Raw genomic sequence first — 17,833 nt, forward strand, 5'->3', positions numbered from 1 at the left:
GAAAAAGATATTTAACATTTATTTAATATCTTTTTTATTGAATATTTATTTTAAATAATAATTTCTTAAAAACGTTTTTTAAACGTTTATTTAATATTATTTAAATATTTATTTTTAAATATTTATTTATTTAAGTTTTAATTTATTTTACATAATTCTTTGAAATAACAATTTAAAATTAAACAATAAGAATTTTTTCATATTTAATTTAATTATTATACCATATTGACTTTTTTTGATTATATTCTTATTTAAACAAATAACAGCGAAGTTATTCCAAATGCTATTCCGCATTTGTGAAAATCAGTAAAAAAAATTATAATTTTATATATTTATCTTAATGATATGCTTCAATTGTATATTTTACTTTTTTAATAACATAAATTTATCTGATGCATGATATATATGTATTAACACGATATGTTCACAGATCATCACTTAGATATTAATTCGCAAAAGTCAAAGTTGGTAACGGTTCAGACTTGGACAGGTGATCGCTGGGAAATTTTCGAAAAAAAATTCTTGAAAAGAAACCTCTGTGAAGCTAGTACCCTACAATTAAAAAAACTGAAAATATATAATTTTAGTGCTTAGTTTCACAAAGACAAAAATTCTTTTTGATTTAGAAAACACTTTTATTTTACTTTATTTAATGTTTTTGTTTTACTTTTTTAAATTTAATGTTAAAAAAACAGTTTTCACAATATTAAAATGTTTTTTTTATTTTAATGAAAAAAAGGGACTTATCCCATTATTTTTAATGTTTTTAAAAACATTTCTGAAATAAATTTAAAAATAATTTTAAATATTTCTTTCCTGTTTGCATTACATCGCCCCAAAGTAATGAATTATACAAGAAAGATAATTTATCTATACAGGTATCGTATCGATGCGATAGATTCTTACAACATCATATATGTTCCCGTCCAAAATTTGTGAAATTTTTGTGAAAATTTTTTTATTAACAAGATCTCACAAAAATTTTCAACTGAGTTATGTCAAATAAATTAATATAATATTATTTATATTTTACATAATATCATTATAATGACATAATATAGCTTTATTATCTGATTATACTCAATTCTCAAAATTAATGTGAAAATCTTTAAAGAAACCGAAGGGTCAAAATGTTAAATATTATACTCATTTTTATTAATTTTTTTTTTTAATCGAATGAATGTACTAAAGTAAAATTTTAAGTAATATTTATATATCAGATGGAGAGTAAAAGAAATATTTTTACTATCTATAAAATTATTGACATAAATACATGAAACATATAGCAAAATTAAATTTGTTTCTTAAACATATTCGTCATTTTATAGTGATAATTTTAGACTTTCTTTCGTTCAATCAAAGCGAATTTTGTAATAAATGATTAAAAATAATTACAGTTAAGTATTGCATGAACGAGGATAAAAAAGAATAAATAAAAATTAACAAAATATATTAATAAATAAATTGATTTTTTTACGTTTTTTAGTGTAAAATCAATATCTCAGAATAAAACATTTTTATTGGCTTGTCTTTAGTTCATTCAATAATCAAATGTACAAACAATATTGCTTTAAAATTTTAAGTTGGTACCATAATTAGTTCTTAGAAATATCATTGCAAAGAAATTGAAAAATCAAATTTTTATATAAACGAATTTAAAATTATAAGACAATTTCCACTGATTATTTATATTTATATGATTAGAAAACTACCTGGATTACGGAAACATTTCTTTTTCTTTTAAGACAGTTACTACCAGTCAGAACTACCACTGTTCAGACAGTAAAACGAAATTACTAACATCTCATTTTGCTTCTATGCGTTGCTCGACATTATTGGCCATAATTTTTATAAGTTTTGGAATTTTAATGCAAAATTTCAGAATTAGACAGAGAAATATAAGTATTTTCAAAAAATGCAATAAAAAGAAAATTGATTTTTTGACCTTTCAACTTCCTTAAGAAAAAATCAATGTCAAATTAACCGAAAATGTAAGAAAGATGAGATTCAAAAATATTGAAGTAACAAACTTATTTATGTTAACAATAATCTTACTTCAATGAATTTGATTCTTATAGAATCTGCAATTTCCAAATAATTTTTCCATTTAAATAAAATTAGAAAACTTTGATATTTCTAATCATTGTCGAAATTGAGATAGTAAAATATTAAAAGAAAAATATTCAAAGAAAATAAATATACAGTTTCTTTTAATACACACATTTATTAATTTTTTTCCAAGATATCAGATCTGTTATGAACATGAGAAATACCATACATCAGTGACTGTGTTTTCATTACATTACGTTTTGTACAAAAGCAATCAATAATAAATTACTTTAATATACTGAAGTTAATGTTCAATAATATAAGCTTACTTTATTATAAATTGTGCATATTTTTCAAATAAAATTAAATATCATTTTTAAGATATATACAATCTGTTATTTTACAATATCTTTAAAAGAGTTTGCCATTTTATTTACAAAATTTCTTAATTGATATGAATAAAAATACTTATTTTATAAAAAAACATTATAAATCCAAATGTTAAAACTAATGTTTATTTTTAAAAAAAGTTTTGGGAATAAGATGTTTTATTTATTTAACGTATGAAATAATGATATATTTTTACTAATTTTTAGAACTTTACAGTTACAGAAAAATAGTTTTTCAATTTTCTAAAAGTGAGACTTTTTTTATTTACGTTGTTTTTCAAATAACCTATTCATATATATATATATATATATATATATATATATATATATATATATATTCACACACATACACACACACATTTAAAAAAAATTGTCATAACTTTTTTTCTCACTTCTTTCATCACTTTTTTTTATAAGAATACAGTTCGCCATTGCGACCGCGAGGAATGCAGAGCATCGCTTGAATCGTCAGTCCCCAGTACTCACGGTGGAAGTGGCAATAGCAATAGAATTGCGCGTACTCACGGCAGATTCGCGGCTGCACGCTTTAAGCACCGCAAGGTGACACGGCATCCGTTGCGCGCATATGCACCGTTAGCACACCATGTGCCTCAAGCTGGATAGCGTATACAATATTATTCGGAAAACAGTTAGCAAATTTTGCCGACAAACAACTACGGCTATACTTGAGCATGTAATCGTAAGATTTACAAACGCCCCAGTGTTAATCCGATATTGATTGCTGAAATTTCGGTACTGGCAGGTCAATATTAGTTTATGATACGCCTGATATTGGAATGATAAGGTTGGCGCAATAACGATTATCAATGTTTTGCCTGCATTAAAATTCACTATTTTAGTGAATGCTAATACTAGCTCAGTATCAATTAACGTATAGGATAATAACTTCCAGCGGTACTATTATACGTACTGTTATACTACTTAAGACTCTTGCAATTAGCACTATTTATATGAGATAATAACATTAAAATATTAAGAAATTATATGTAACTTTTCTTACGACATATGTCAAAATGAAATCATTCTTTCCATACATCATTACAAATACTAAAAGTAAGTAAATAAATCTATAAAGAAACGGTTGTTGTTCCATCTTCGGATAAAAGTCTACACATTCATTAACTATAGACTTGTTTTCTATTCCTGCACTAGACTATACTGGAACGTTCCTTCTTGCTTTCACTTTTAAATATATATCTATTTCATTTTAAGTGTACACCAATTCAGGGAGTTCAGGAACAGAAAACAAACGGTATGTAAACATAAACATTCATCAAATAATTTACAAAATAATTTTTTGAAGGTGAAACAACAGATGTGCTATTTTTATAAAAAACGAAGATTTTTGTTTAAAAATTTCAAAATAACCTAACACAATACAATGTTTATTGAATAGTTTTTAATATCTTGTGTAATATATTTCAAAAATTTTTATAATCATTCATAATTTTTCCTGGTTACTAAGTTATTCCAAACTTATCATCACGCATAGTAAAATTTTTAGCGAATTTTGCGGAAACATATAACGAAAAAATTCTCTTCGTATAGTGATTTAAAATATTGTCAACACTTAATTACCTTAAGAAAGAAGTCAAATATAAAATCTGAACATGTTTGATGTAAATATTATAGTGTTTTTAAATGGTACATCATCAGTATTCGACTAACAAAACTACCAGTACTGTGTGAGTATCGTTCATCAGTATATGCCGATAGTAGGCCAACATTGAACCGTATTTCTAATTGGCAAAGTCCACCTGGCGTATTGGCAAACCCCACTTGAGTTGCATCTAACGTAACCATGCCACGATGGATTAACAATCCCATGGCACCGACTGCCATATCAGGGAATTGAACTCTGTCGCTCGTGTCTTGTACATATGTGTATATCTCCAGAGAATGTGTCTAGAAATCTCGCGAATTTATTCCATTTTATCCTTGAAAAGAGAAAAAGCCGCTCAAAGATATCCTTAGTTTTTGGCACTTTTTTTTAAGCTGTTGTTCTACCGGTTTTATTTTAATATTTTCTTTTTGTTTTATCTTTCTTATGAGCGGCAAACATAAAGTTTATTAAAATCAAAGATATCACCTTGTAAGATAAATCACCACTAAGCATTTAAACAAAACACAAGAATAAAGTTGAATTAAATTATTTTCTCCTATCTCTGTGTTTACATTGTCTTTTTAGTCAATATACTAGCAAAACAGGCGCGCGCTACACAGCTTTTCTAATTTCCAAATTACAAATTTACTCGGTACACAAATTAATCCTTGACCCCTACACACAACTGTCAAAATCTCTGCAATGACAGTAGCACACGAAGTAAGCACAGCGGGAGAACCAATAAGCATTACGGAAAAGCGTGAACCTCGAGAGATGCGACTATTGATTAAACATGGACATTTTCAGACAGGATATGTATCATTATAATAGCGAAAAGACAGACGTTTATTAAATCATAATCGAATATTATGACGTATATATAATATAATAATATTGCAAAAATCAATGACTAATTATCACATCATTACTTGCTTCAATTTTATTGTATAAAATGATTGAAAAAGATACGAAAGAAATAGAGAAGAAAAGAGAAGAAACCTATCCATAGCAGTATCTTAAGAAATAAAAATTTCTTATTTAAGCAATATGCAAATTTGTATACATGGATTTATAATATATAAATTGCAACTAAAATAAGGGAACTTTAGAATCGTGCTTTTCACATCAAAACATGAGAAAAAATTTATATCAACATTATCCACGCACCCACTATGCAAATACAATAAACACACTGAGATAAAGCTACTGAGTTATCACTTACTAAGATATAGCTTAAATAAATGTTTATTAATACAATATAGTATTTATAATAATCAAATAGGGTAAAAAACTTGTTTTTTTTTTATTTTAAGCAAACACATTGTTTCCTTTTTAATTAAAACAATTTGTTTCTATTTTATTTGTGTTTTTTAAGTAATTAAAAAAAGTGTTTTAAACAAAAACAACTTGTTTTAAACAAGCAAAAACTATTTGGTATAAAAAAAAGTTTCAAAATTAATGACAGTTTTAAAGGCACTTAACAAAAAAAAAAGTAAAGTTGATCAAATTAAATGTGAAGCTTATAATTTTATACCTGAAAGTTTTTTTGTTAAATAATAAAAAAATACTATTCTTTATTAATAAAATTAATAGTTTTTTAAATGTTAAGTCATTAAATTTAAAAATAAATATTTTTAAAAAATACGCAATGATTACTATATAATGATTAGCAATATGTTAGATATCATTCATTTTTTATAGCTTTATATTTTTAGTTAAAAGATTGACGCTATTTTATTTATTGCATGCAATAAATGTTAAGATACAACGTGTTATAGTTTACTTTTTAAAGATAAGTATTTATAAATATAGACGTATATAAAAGCAGCAAATACGAGTCAAGCGCGGTAAACGATGTGCAAAAGAAATCAACAAACAATTATGACTTTTGCATAAAGTGAATTTAATTACAATATTTAGGCTCCTTCTATTTCTATTCATAGTGCGAGCATGTACACATCTTTCGAGCCAAATAACTCACAATTTATGTCACTTCTTTACTAGGAAACCCTTAACCTCACTACAGGCGGAAAATTAATTTATCAATTCTAACGCTTTTGGATGTATTTGCGCTGAAGGTTGCGACATGGTTCAAAATTAGAGCCAAAACGTTTGATTTTGATATATGTAATTAAATATGTAATTCACTTTATGCGAAAGTCATAATTGTTTGTTGATTTTTTTTGCGCGCCGTTTATCGCGCTTGACTCGTATTTGCCGTTTTATATATGTCTATATTTACATTTTCACGATTCCCATTATTTTTTATAAATAAATATTTATAAATGGAAATAAATATTTATAAATGTAAAGAAAACACAAAAAATATAAATAAAGCATTCTATTTTCTGAAATTTATCTATTAAGTATTGTATGTAAGTATTATCTATTAAGTATGTTTTACAATATTTTCCGAATACTTTATATTTTAATTACGATGATTTAGAGAGTTTTAAACTATTGCTTAAAACTATTGTTTAAAACTGTTTAACATAAAAATGTTTAAAACAAGTGTTTCAAACAAGTTTTAATCACAGAGTTTTATAAATATTTTACTTAAAACATGCCATCCCTGCAATCAAATTAAATAGGAAATATAATTCTTAAATTTAAAAAAATTAAAGAGCCGTACATTATTTCATATTACAAAATAATTAATACGTTACAAACATTTTAAGAAATTTTAGACAAATTTCAAATAAATGAGCAAATATAAATTTATTAACAACGAAGCACAGGGAAGTGTCCGCCTCAGATTAAAACAAGCTTTTAATATGTTGTAGTATAGATAAAAATATGGGACACGTATTTTTATATACCATATGACTGTCAAGAGGATGAAACACGCTCTTGAAATAAATCAATTTTTTAATTTCTGAGTTAATATTGTCAAAACGGTAAAAGATATAAAAAAAAGTTTCAAATAAAAGTTTTATGAATTTGTATGTACTTTATAACAGTTTGCTCAGATTTTTTGAAAATGTCATTTTTCTCGAAATCCTCTTCCTCTTCTAAATTTCTGAAAAATTTTAAATTTACCTTATATCAAAACTTATGCATATTTAACAACAAATTCAAACATGTATGATAAAGTTATAGTCCGAAGACACATTTTTTAGAAATAAACTAAAAATATTTACAAGGGTTAGACAAAATAATATGAACACCTATTTTGACTCCGAAAAATAGGCGTAATTCAAGAGAGTGTAACTTTGTCAAAAATGATCGTAAAAAAATTTTAAAAAAAGCATTTTAAAGTTTGAAATCTCTAGTTTTTAAATTGATAAGTCATTAAACGATGTGCAACGATGTGACAATTGTTTACAAAGTTACGCAGATTTAAATGGAGATGCGTCAAATTTCAAAATATTTTACAATTCTTGCAAAGCTCCACGACACGAAATAAAAATTTCACTTAAATGCGGTTTATAGCATTTGAAAGCGTGGATTTTTACCTTTAATTTGCGTTTTTGATGAGCGTTGTATGATTTTGTTTCACTGAGTTAGGCAACACTGAAGCAAAAATGGCTTCTTTTGCTTCAATGTTGTATATTTCAATGAATAAAAATCGTACAACGCTCAACAAAAACACAAATTAAAGGTAGAGATTCAACGCTTTCAAATGCTGTAAACCACATTTGTGTGCAATTTTCAATTCACGTCAAATAAACTCGCAAAATACATAATAAATTTTCCTATATCTTTATTTTTATCTGTATAGCTCCATAAAAAATCAGTATACGTTTTCAAAGTTGATATTAAAATTGTATGTAGAAACATTAAGCTGTAAAATGCGTTTTAAAACATTTGATTTATCGTTTTTGTTGATTTATTATATTACACATTTTTTTGGAGAGGTACTAACTGTAGGTGATCTTTTAATTTTACTATTAAACGCTCACTTAATTTTTGTTGAAGTTGAACTTTGTAAAACAAAAATATATATATATATAAAACGATCTTCCAGAGCTTTTAAAGGGCAAAACCTTTCGATTATTTAAATTAATTTTTCTCGAAGATTCTTTTACACTAGGAAGTGAAGAAAGAAATTCAAGAAAAAGAGGCCATTTTTGCTTCAGTGTTGCCTAACTCAGTGAAAAAAAATTGTACAACGGTCATTAAAAACGCAAATTAAAGGTAAAGATTCACGCTTTCGTGTAAACCGCATTTGCGTGCAATTTTTATTTCGCGTTGTGGAGCTTTGCAAAGTTTGTAAAATATTTTAAGATCTGACGCATCCCCATTTAAATCCGCGTAACTTTGTAAACAACCAACCTGTAAATCGTTTAATGACTTATCAATTTCCAAATTAGAGATTTTAAGCTTTAAAATGCTTTTTTTTTTAATTTTTTTACGATTATTTTTGACAAAGTTACACTTTAAATTACGCCTATTTTTTGGAGTTAGAATACGTGTTCATATTATTTTGTCCAACCCCTGTATATCGTTATACACGCGCCCCATTCATATCCACTTTATTGCGTCTATTGTTAATTTTTTTTTTTTTAAATTGACTACCTTTTGTATTATTATATTTTTGTATGTTTTTTTAGATTTAATTTTATTGATTTTTTTATTTTTTAATTTTTTTTTATTTATTTATTTACTTATTTATTTTTTATTTATTTATTTTTTATTGTTGAAAATCTGTATAATAATGAGGACGCCCAGAATTTGTTTTGTCAAAAAAATCCCGTATATTTGATTTTGTACATCAAGCACATTTAAAAACTGCTATATCATGACAGGAGTTACAAATAGGATTACAATTTTTAAAACAAAAATTTGCAGGTGTCTCACATTTAGGAGGTTTCATTTTAATATAAACATTCTTGTACCATGCATATCTAAAAAGATTTGCGAATCTGGAAGATGAAAATTGATTATGAATAAGAGATTGAATTTTTAAAATATTATTTCTGATATGCAAATTTATATCATAATTATATAATATAATTATATCTGAAAAATATTTTAAAAAATTCTTTCACGGCCTAAATGTATAAACATCCAATGGTTGATAAATAAATAAATAACTAAATAAATAACTAAATAAATAAATAAAATAAAATAAGTAAAATAATAAAGAAATCAATAAAATTAAACCTAAAAAAACATATAAACATATAATAATACAAAAAAGTCTTATAGTCAGTCAAATAAAAAAGAAATATTAACAACAGACGCCATAAAGCAGATATGGATGTATAGCGATATAGATATTTTTAGTTTATTTCTGAAAAATATGTCTTCGGGCTATAACGTTATTATACGTGTTTGAATTTGTTGTTAAATCTGCTATAAGTTTTGATATAAGATTAATTTTAAACTTTTTAAAAATTTAAAAGAGGAAGAGAATTTCGAGAAAAATGACATTTTCGAAAAATTTGAACAAACTGTTATAAAGTATAGAGAAATCCACAAAACTTTTTTTGAAACTTTTTTTTATATCTTTTACTGTTTCGATTACTTCAAAAATTAAAAAATCGATTTATTTCAAGAGCGTGTTTTATCCTCTTGACAAACATATGGTATATAAAAATACGTGTCCCATATTTTTATCTACAACATATTAAAAGCTTGTCAAAATCGAAGGGGGACACTTCTGTAGCGCACGAACGGGTGTGTGTACCATGCGTATTGAGAGGTTTTTAATTATTTTTGGAACATGGGATGTTGGAACATAACTTTATCTTATATCGCTGAATTTGTAATAAAATAAGCTTTATTTTACGTTTTAAAAAAATCAAAAATTTTGAAAAAAATAGGTATGTGGTGGGGAAAAATATTTTTAAAAAATTAAAATAAATATTTTTTTTATTACTTTTATAAAGTACTTTTCAAGCCATTTCTTCCAAACTTCCATTTAGAACATTTTTCTCTATCTCTTATAGTTTCGACGATATACGCTTCGAAAGAAAAACACCGATTTGTTTCAAAGGGTTATTTCACCTCCTAAAAGTGCGTATGGGCCCGTATAAAAAAATACGTATCTCTTATTTTGACCTAGAATACAACATATTCAAAGCTCATCAAAATCGGAGTGTAACACTTGGGTAGGTTTGCTTGTAAGTTAAATTATAGTTACCGGTCGATCATGAAACTTTTCTTAAGGCAAAAACGTGAAAAGTGCAAAATTTCTACATTAACTTCAATGATAAAGATTTTCACTTTTTCTTAGGGCGAATGGTATGTGAGGCACTTGTTGATTGCGATCTCAGGAATCCCAGGACGCTCCCCTTGTTCGATCAAGTGGACCACCTTAGGGTTTTACCCAGTAAGAGTCCCGAGTCAGGCCCTCTCCCCTTTTCCCCGAGAGAGAAAAGGGGTACAGTTAGGAGCTAAAAGGTTGCAAAACTTCTTTTTTGATGGTTTTTGTAATGTAAACTTGCTCATCGATTGGCGAACGTAATTGGTTCGATCCACAGGTAAGAACCAATTACGTTTGCCGTTCGATTAGCAAGTCTACATTCCAAAAACCATCGAAGAAAATGTGTTGCATCCTTTTAGCTTCTAACTGTACCCATGATGGATTTCCCCATGATAAAAAAAAGGGGCGAATGGTATATTCTAACTCTTGAAAATTATCAAGTATATGACATTTTGTTGCGATAGAGTTTGTTGTGAGTATAAAAAGAAATAAACCTTTGATAATTTGAAAAATGTAAGCAAAAGTCAGATTTGCACGTCATCTTTCAATTCTTAAACACTTGGATTTTTAAACTATAGACCCTAAAAAACAACGGAAATGACCGATACATTACAGTTTTTTTTTTTAATCTTTGAACTGACTTGACAGATCACAAAATCCTTTTGTAGAATACGTACCAAAAAAGTGCAATATGAAAGATTTTACAATAAAATAAAAAAAAAGTTAAAAATTTATTTTCGGGTCGTAGATCTGTCAATCGAGGTTAACTTTTGTCATTTACTGACGTTGTGTAGCTCGCATGTATGAAATGAAACCGTCACGCAGTGCAAAAAACTCCAACAAACAACACTCTTACCATTCCAATTAAAAGCCAAACAAAATGTTTCATTTCTGAACAGCTGTACAGTTGTGAGCTAAAAGGTTGCAACACATTTTCTTCGATTGTTTTTGGAATGTAGACTTGCTCATCGAACGTCATTAGTTCTTACCTTTGAATCCAACCAATTAAGCATCAAATCATCTAACCATCGAAGAAAATGTGTTGCAACCTTTTAGCTCACAACTGTACAGTCGTGTTCATTATAGTTGCGACACTTTTTCTTCGATGGTTTTTGGAATGTAGCCTTGCTCATCGAGCGGCGAACGTAATTGGTTGGATCCACAAGTAAGAACCAATCATGTTCTCAGCTCTTGTTATAGTTGCGTGTTCAGAGACGCATCTAAGAAAAAGTGTTGCAACTATAATGAACACAACTGTACACCTAAGAACTTTGATTCTGTCCATGGGGAAATTTTCCAACTGAGAAGTTGCTATCTTTCTACATACTTACAGTTCATGATTAACGTAACAACCAATAAACTCTAGTCGTTTTATTTATGGCTTTGTTTACACCGAATACTTGATACGCGTAATATTTAGTAACTTTCTATTCAATTATCTTAATTTCGGTAATAAATTTAATGAATAGTATATTAAGCTGCTACAATATAAGTCAAGATAATTAATTAAATATAGATATCACGTATACATTTACACGTATTGTCAAAATTAAAGCCTGCCGCAGACGATACGTTTTTTCTTACGGGATTGCTTACGTGCTCCTATACTGGCAGTCTTACGTGTTCCCGTACTGGAAATGGGTAGCTTACGGGCTACGCTACTGGCTCGCGTACTGGATTTTCGTAATAGATCATGTCCTATTTTTCTTACGTGATTCTGTACTGGTTTATTGTGAAAGCCAATCAGGACGCAGTCTGTATAGGTTATACTGGGTTATACCAGGTTATACTGTCGAAGTGTTGTCAAAGTTCAAACGTGAATTCACTTCGCAAACATGATGTCGTGCAAAACTGAAAAGACTTCAAAATAGTCCAAAAAAAGTATTTTATATTTAATAGAGGCCTACTAATAGGAACCATGTTTATATGCGATAAACACACCAAATTACCATAATAAGCACAGTAAAAGTAAGGCATTAAAGAATGTATTGACTGTCGACTCCATAAACGTCGGCGATATTTATTTTGTTGTCGCAATTTTTCAATAATTAAAAATAATGCAATAGCAATTTTACGACAAAGTACAACTGTTGCAATAATTTCATCCATCTCATCTATCTCATCCATATTTAAGCGTGCCGCTTCTATGAAACAAATTTCAGTTGCTCAGCCCGTACGAAAACTCACACCGTGTGAAGCCACGGCCAGTAGCACTGCCAGTACCATTGCTCGTACGGTAGCAAGTAAGACAATCCAGTTAGAAATCCAGTAAGAAAAAACGTATCGTCTGCGGCAGGCTTAAGACAATTTTAATAGAAAGTTACTTGTTAGTATGCGTGTCAAGTGTTTGGTGTAAACTAGGTCAATCATAAACTGCGAGTATGTAGAAAGTGGTGACTTCTTGGTTTGGAAAATTTCCCCATGAACAAAATCAAAATCTTTGGGGTCGATTGTGTATCATGTAACTGGAGTGAAAATTACAAAAGTGAGCAAATTCACTAGGAGTTGACCAATAAAATTATAAATACTCTAGTAAATTTGTTCACTTTTGTCATTTTCACTCTAGTTACATGATACACAATCGACTTCCTTGGGTGTACAGTCGCCTGCATTATAGTTGCGACACTTTTCTTTCGATGCGTTTCTGAACGCGCAACTATAACGAGAGTTGAGAACGTGATTGGTTCTTACTTGTAGATCTAACCAATTACGTTCGCCACTCGATGAGAAAGGCTACATTCCGAAAATCATCGAAGAAAAAGTGTCGCAACTATAATGCAGGCGACTGTACACCCAAGAACTTTGATTCTGTCTATAGGGAAATTTTCCAAACTAAAAAGTCACCACTTTCCACATACTCGCAGTTTATGATTAATGAAACGACTAGAGCTTATTGGTCGTTACGTTAATCATGAACTGTAAGTCTGTAGAAAGATAGCGACTTCTCAGTTTGGAAAATTTCCCCATGGACAGAATCAAAGTCCTTGGGTGTACACCCATGGAATTTGATTCTGTCCATGGGGAAATTTTCTAAATTGAGAAGTCACCACTTTCTACATATTCGCAGTTTATGATTAATGTAAAGACTAGATTTGATTGGTCGTTAATCATAAACTGCAAGTATGTAGAAAGATAGCGACTTCTTAGTTTGGAAAATTTCTCCATGGACAGAATCAAATTTCATGGGTGTACATACATACAACATTCACTTAGCGCACGTAAATGGCAAACAGAGGAGTAATTGTGTGCAACAGTAGTTGACAGATCTTTTCGCAAATGGCGCTACAATCGAAAAACAAAGACAGATGTATGCGTTGGACAAAGAGCCTAAAGGTTCTAGCACACACTTTATGGCCTTACAAATGCTTAACAGAGCATAAGCGTAGTATAATACTTCTGGACCAATGGGAATTTTATGTAAATCAATATGGCGACTTTATGCTGGATGCTCATTGGTCCATAGGTCTTATGTTATGCTTATGTTATGTTATTCGTTTCATGTGCGAGGCCCTTGAGGCCCTTTTTGCATAGCTGCATAACCGTATGCATAAAGAAATTGATTGGTTCATTTTCTTATGCATGTGCTAATGGATCAATCAAATTCTTTATGCAGACAGTTATGCAGCTATGCAAAAGTGTGTGCTTTCGCCTTAAAGCTGAATACACAATAAAAGTATAAGCAATAAAAACAAGGAATAACAACGGGCAATAGATTTTGCAACTTTTGATTGATTTGTATATATTTTCCGTGGTTTCTGATTGGTTGAAATTTATTGCCTGTTTTCCCTGTTCTTATTGTCTGTCATTTTTATTGTAAATTTAGCTTTAACTTGTTGTTAGCGTTCTCCCCTCTCTTTACCCTTTGTCCCGCGCGCAAATCTGCCGTACCGACGTCGAAGAAGTATAGCTGTAAGTTCAGCATTTTCGTAAATTTCAGAGCTAAATCAATAACTTCTAAACTGTAGATTCTTAAGTTTTAGACGCTTAAATCTTAGCCTGAAAACTCAGATATTTCAACTTTATATGCTTAACCCTTAAACACATAAGTGGGTCTGAGAGACCCTATATGAAGTTTTGAACGCTCGCTATGTGAAGACGGAATGAGATAGGAGGTTCGGACTAAGACGTAAAAAAAGTTTAAAATCTCTTTTGATTGATATGATTGATCAATTTTTTTGCTCAACTAGAATTCGAATGGCACGGCAGCAAAGTTTTCTTAGGGTCAATGCGACCCATATAGTGTGTAAGTGAAACTTTTTTAGTGAGTATTTTACATAAAAGAGCTGGACAAAATACGTTCAAACAAGTCGGTTTGCGGATGTTACTCGCACATACTCTGTCTAAAGTTGGAATACTATAAAATGCTGTAGAAAAAGGAGTTTTTCCGAAATATATAATGAAACACATCAATTTTCAATTTTAGACACGATTTAATCAAAAATACCTCATATTCGCCTTGTTACATAAGTACATTTTTTAATAGAAATGACAAAGATATAATTTTTTTTTTTTTTTTGAAAGTGTGAATCTTTAGCTTTAAAACGCCGTATTGTAAAGTTCTTCAAAGTTTTTTGTTGCAAAAATATGATTTTTTTTTAAGTGGATTTTTAGATGCCCAAAAATACCTCATATTCTCCATGTTACATAATTATCTTTTTTAAAAGGAATGACTTTGCCAAATTTTATTTTGAAAGTGTGACTCTTTAGCTTTAAAACACCGTATTTGAAAGTTCTTAAATGTTTTTAGTTACGAAAATATGATTTTTTGAAGAAAAAGTGGATTTTTGACCAATTTCTCATTTTTGCTTAATGGTTTTTCTTTTATAACTTTACAATAAATTATTTTTCGGCAATGCCAATTGTGCAGTTACACTCTTGAGATTTTGAACTTTTGTTTTAAAAAAACATCATAGAAAAATATTGATTGTAATCAAAGTTATAGCTTCTCAAAGTTGAAAAAATCTCCCAGACCCAAAAATGTGTTTCCGTATTTTACAGGATCGGTGTGTTTAAAGGTTAAGCTCTAGACTCATAAACGCTAGACCTTTAATAACAATTTAATTTCATTTTAGTAACATTGTAATATTGGTCCTTGATGTCAATTCCAGGGTTGTTATTTTTGACTTACTTTGAAGATTCGAAACTTCAAAAGAATTCGAAACTTTGAAGTTAACTTCAATCTTTTGAAGGGCTGAGATAAATTGTTTTTTGCGCCTCAAGAACGAGTGGAAAGCAATGAGCGCTTCCGTGTAATAGATGCGAGATGGTGCGCCAAGATCTATTGGTTTCTATGAGAGTCTCATCTCTAAAGGTCTAATTTCACATAAATATAATATCCAAATATTTACCCCTACTCTACCAAAATAATGAGGATTTATGGAGAATTATGAGAAATTATGGGAAATTTCGATAGAGTGGGGGTAAATATTTAAATATTATCGGCAGAGAGGAATCTGAGAAGTGCCACACTAGCCTTTTTCTTATAACGCTAAAATTCTCGGCGTACAGAGTTAAAAGCTTGCAACCTTAGAATATATAATACTGGAAGGAGCATATTTAACATACAATATAAATTATTATTAATTTTAATAGTAAATAAAATAGTTCTTTTACTATTTTCACAAATGCGAAATAGCATCTAAAATAACTTTTGTTATTTGTTTAAATAAGAATGCAACTAAAAAATATATAAAAAATACTCAAATTTAATGAACGGCGTGCCAAATTAATTTTTAGTCATAACACAGTTTTAAATTGAACAAGATTTGAGTAAAGTATATAAAAATCACACAAACAATACAAGCACGAAGATCTAGCTGCAACCGTTGAAGGCACTCTTGTTCAATTTGTATTGATACAGTAATGGTCAAAATATCTATCTACTACTTTAAAAAATATATGTTAATATAATACAATAATTAAATTAAATATGAAAAAATTTTTATTAAAAAACGTTTAACAAATATTATCTGCTCATTAGGATATAAATCAATTTTCTTCATTCATGAACCTATTTCGTCTAAAAGTATATATATAATTATATATTTTTCATTATAAATATCATTAATAATCTGTAAAAAGATTCAAATACTGCATAAATTACAAAAAATAAACTGATTTTAAATACATCGACAATATATGTGTATTATCCAAAGTGTAACAGCCAAAATAAAATAATTATTTATTTAAAATGTATATAATTATAGTTATTGCAAATAAATAAACAAATGTAAGATAATTTATAAATCGAGTTAACATTTATTGTTGTTATGCGAAAAAAAACTCGGTTTCAGAAAACTTTTTCAATGATGACTTCAATGATTTAATTAGAGTTACGCTTGGTAAAATATGCATGTATTTCGTATAAGATGTATATCGTATATGATGGATGTGCTATCGTATAGAATCATATATGATTCTTATACGATAAATCCGCATGTTAAACACGTGATTCTATATAATTTCCGCCCGTGATATGTAATTCGTATGTGATCGCATAACGATCGTATGTCTAATAATGCGATTGCCATGTGATCGCATACGATTCGCATATAATATAGATTCGCATATAATTCTTATACGATCAGATATGATTCATATATCATTCGTATACTATTGATATATGATTCACATACCAAATTTACGGTAGGGTACAGTAAGCGCGAGAAGCCCCACGGCACAGTACGCTTCTGAGCGCCCCGGCTGAACGCAATCTAATTGATTAACTTTAACCATTAATAACTCGGTAAATAATGATCTGAGTCAAAATTAGTAAAGGAACTTTTAGTTCAAAATTTTATCTTCCTTCGCTCCCTGAAATATTTATGATGCGGGACCCTGTAGTGCTGTATAATTATATTAAAATCTGCAAGACTGTACATACATAAGAAATTATTTATCGGATATTCGATTGTCACTAGCGGTTTTTACAAAATAAATCAATATATCTCACATCTGCGTTTTACATCATAGTTTGCGAATATATGTCAATATAAATCTTTTTTTTATGTTTTTGGTGTGAAGCTTATTCTTAAGATTGTCCCCTTATTTTAATTCCAACCTCTATAAGTATAAAAAATTCTTTAGAGATATTCTCGACAAATAACTAACACAGTTTTAAGATAACAAATTTATTTTAAGATTTTTACATACACAAGCTTGACTATTTTAACTTTCTCGTTTCAGAATGTACGAACATCATATAAATGTCGTAAACTTAAAAACATTTCCATTTTACCGTTCGATTTATCGTCCATTCACAGTATAACTTCTGTGTTGTTGTCAGCATGCGCTGCAAGCGGTTTTCAACAGTCCATGCATTCGCGCAACAGAGATGCGTCTCTAAAATAAGTCTGTGTTTCGCATGCAACAAGCCAAGAGCAATTTGCCATGCATTTTGAATTACGAGTCGCCGTCTTACGCTCGACAATGATAATCCGTAAACGAGTTACTCGAGCGGAACCGCGGATTCATCGAAGGGGCACGATCATCTGTTGATAAATACGCGCTTTCCTGAATAAGCGCGTGATTTTTAACGTTGATAAAGTATGCTCGCTGTCCTCTCGGAAAAAATCAAAATAAATGCACGTACGTATCCGCGTCCGCCAAGCGTTACACTTG

At 29.1% G+C, this 17,833-nt stretch overlaps 1 protein-coding gene across 1 annotated transcript in view; it reads right to left on the reverse strand.

Annotated features, from left to right (window-relative positions):
- The window catches only part of LOC105198916, a 157,263-nt gene that overhangs the window by 123,040 nt on the left and 16,390 nt on the right, over nt 1-17,833 (reverse strand). The gene's annotated exons all lie outside the window — the stretch shown is intronic.

Source organism: Solenopsis invicta, chromosome 1, assembly GCF_016802725.1.
Source record: "Solenopsis invicta isolate M01_SB chromosome 1, UNIL_Sinv_3.0, whole genome shotgun sequence".
Classification (NCBI taxonomy): domain Eukaryota; kingdom Metazoa; phylum Arthropoda; class Insecta; order Hymenoptera; family Formicidae; genus Solenopsis; species Solenopsis invicta.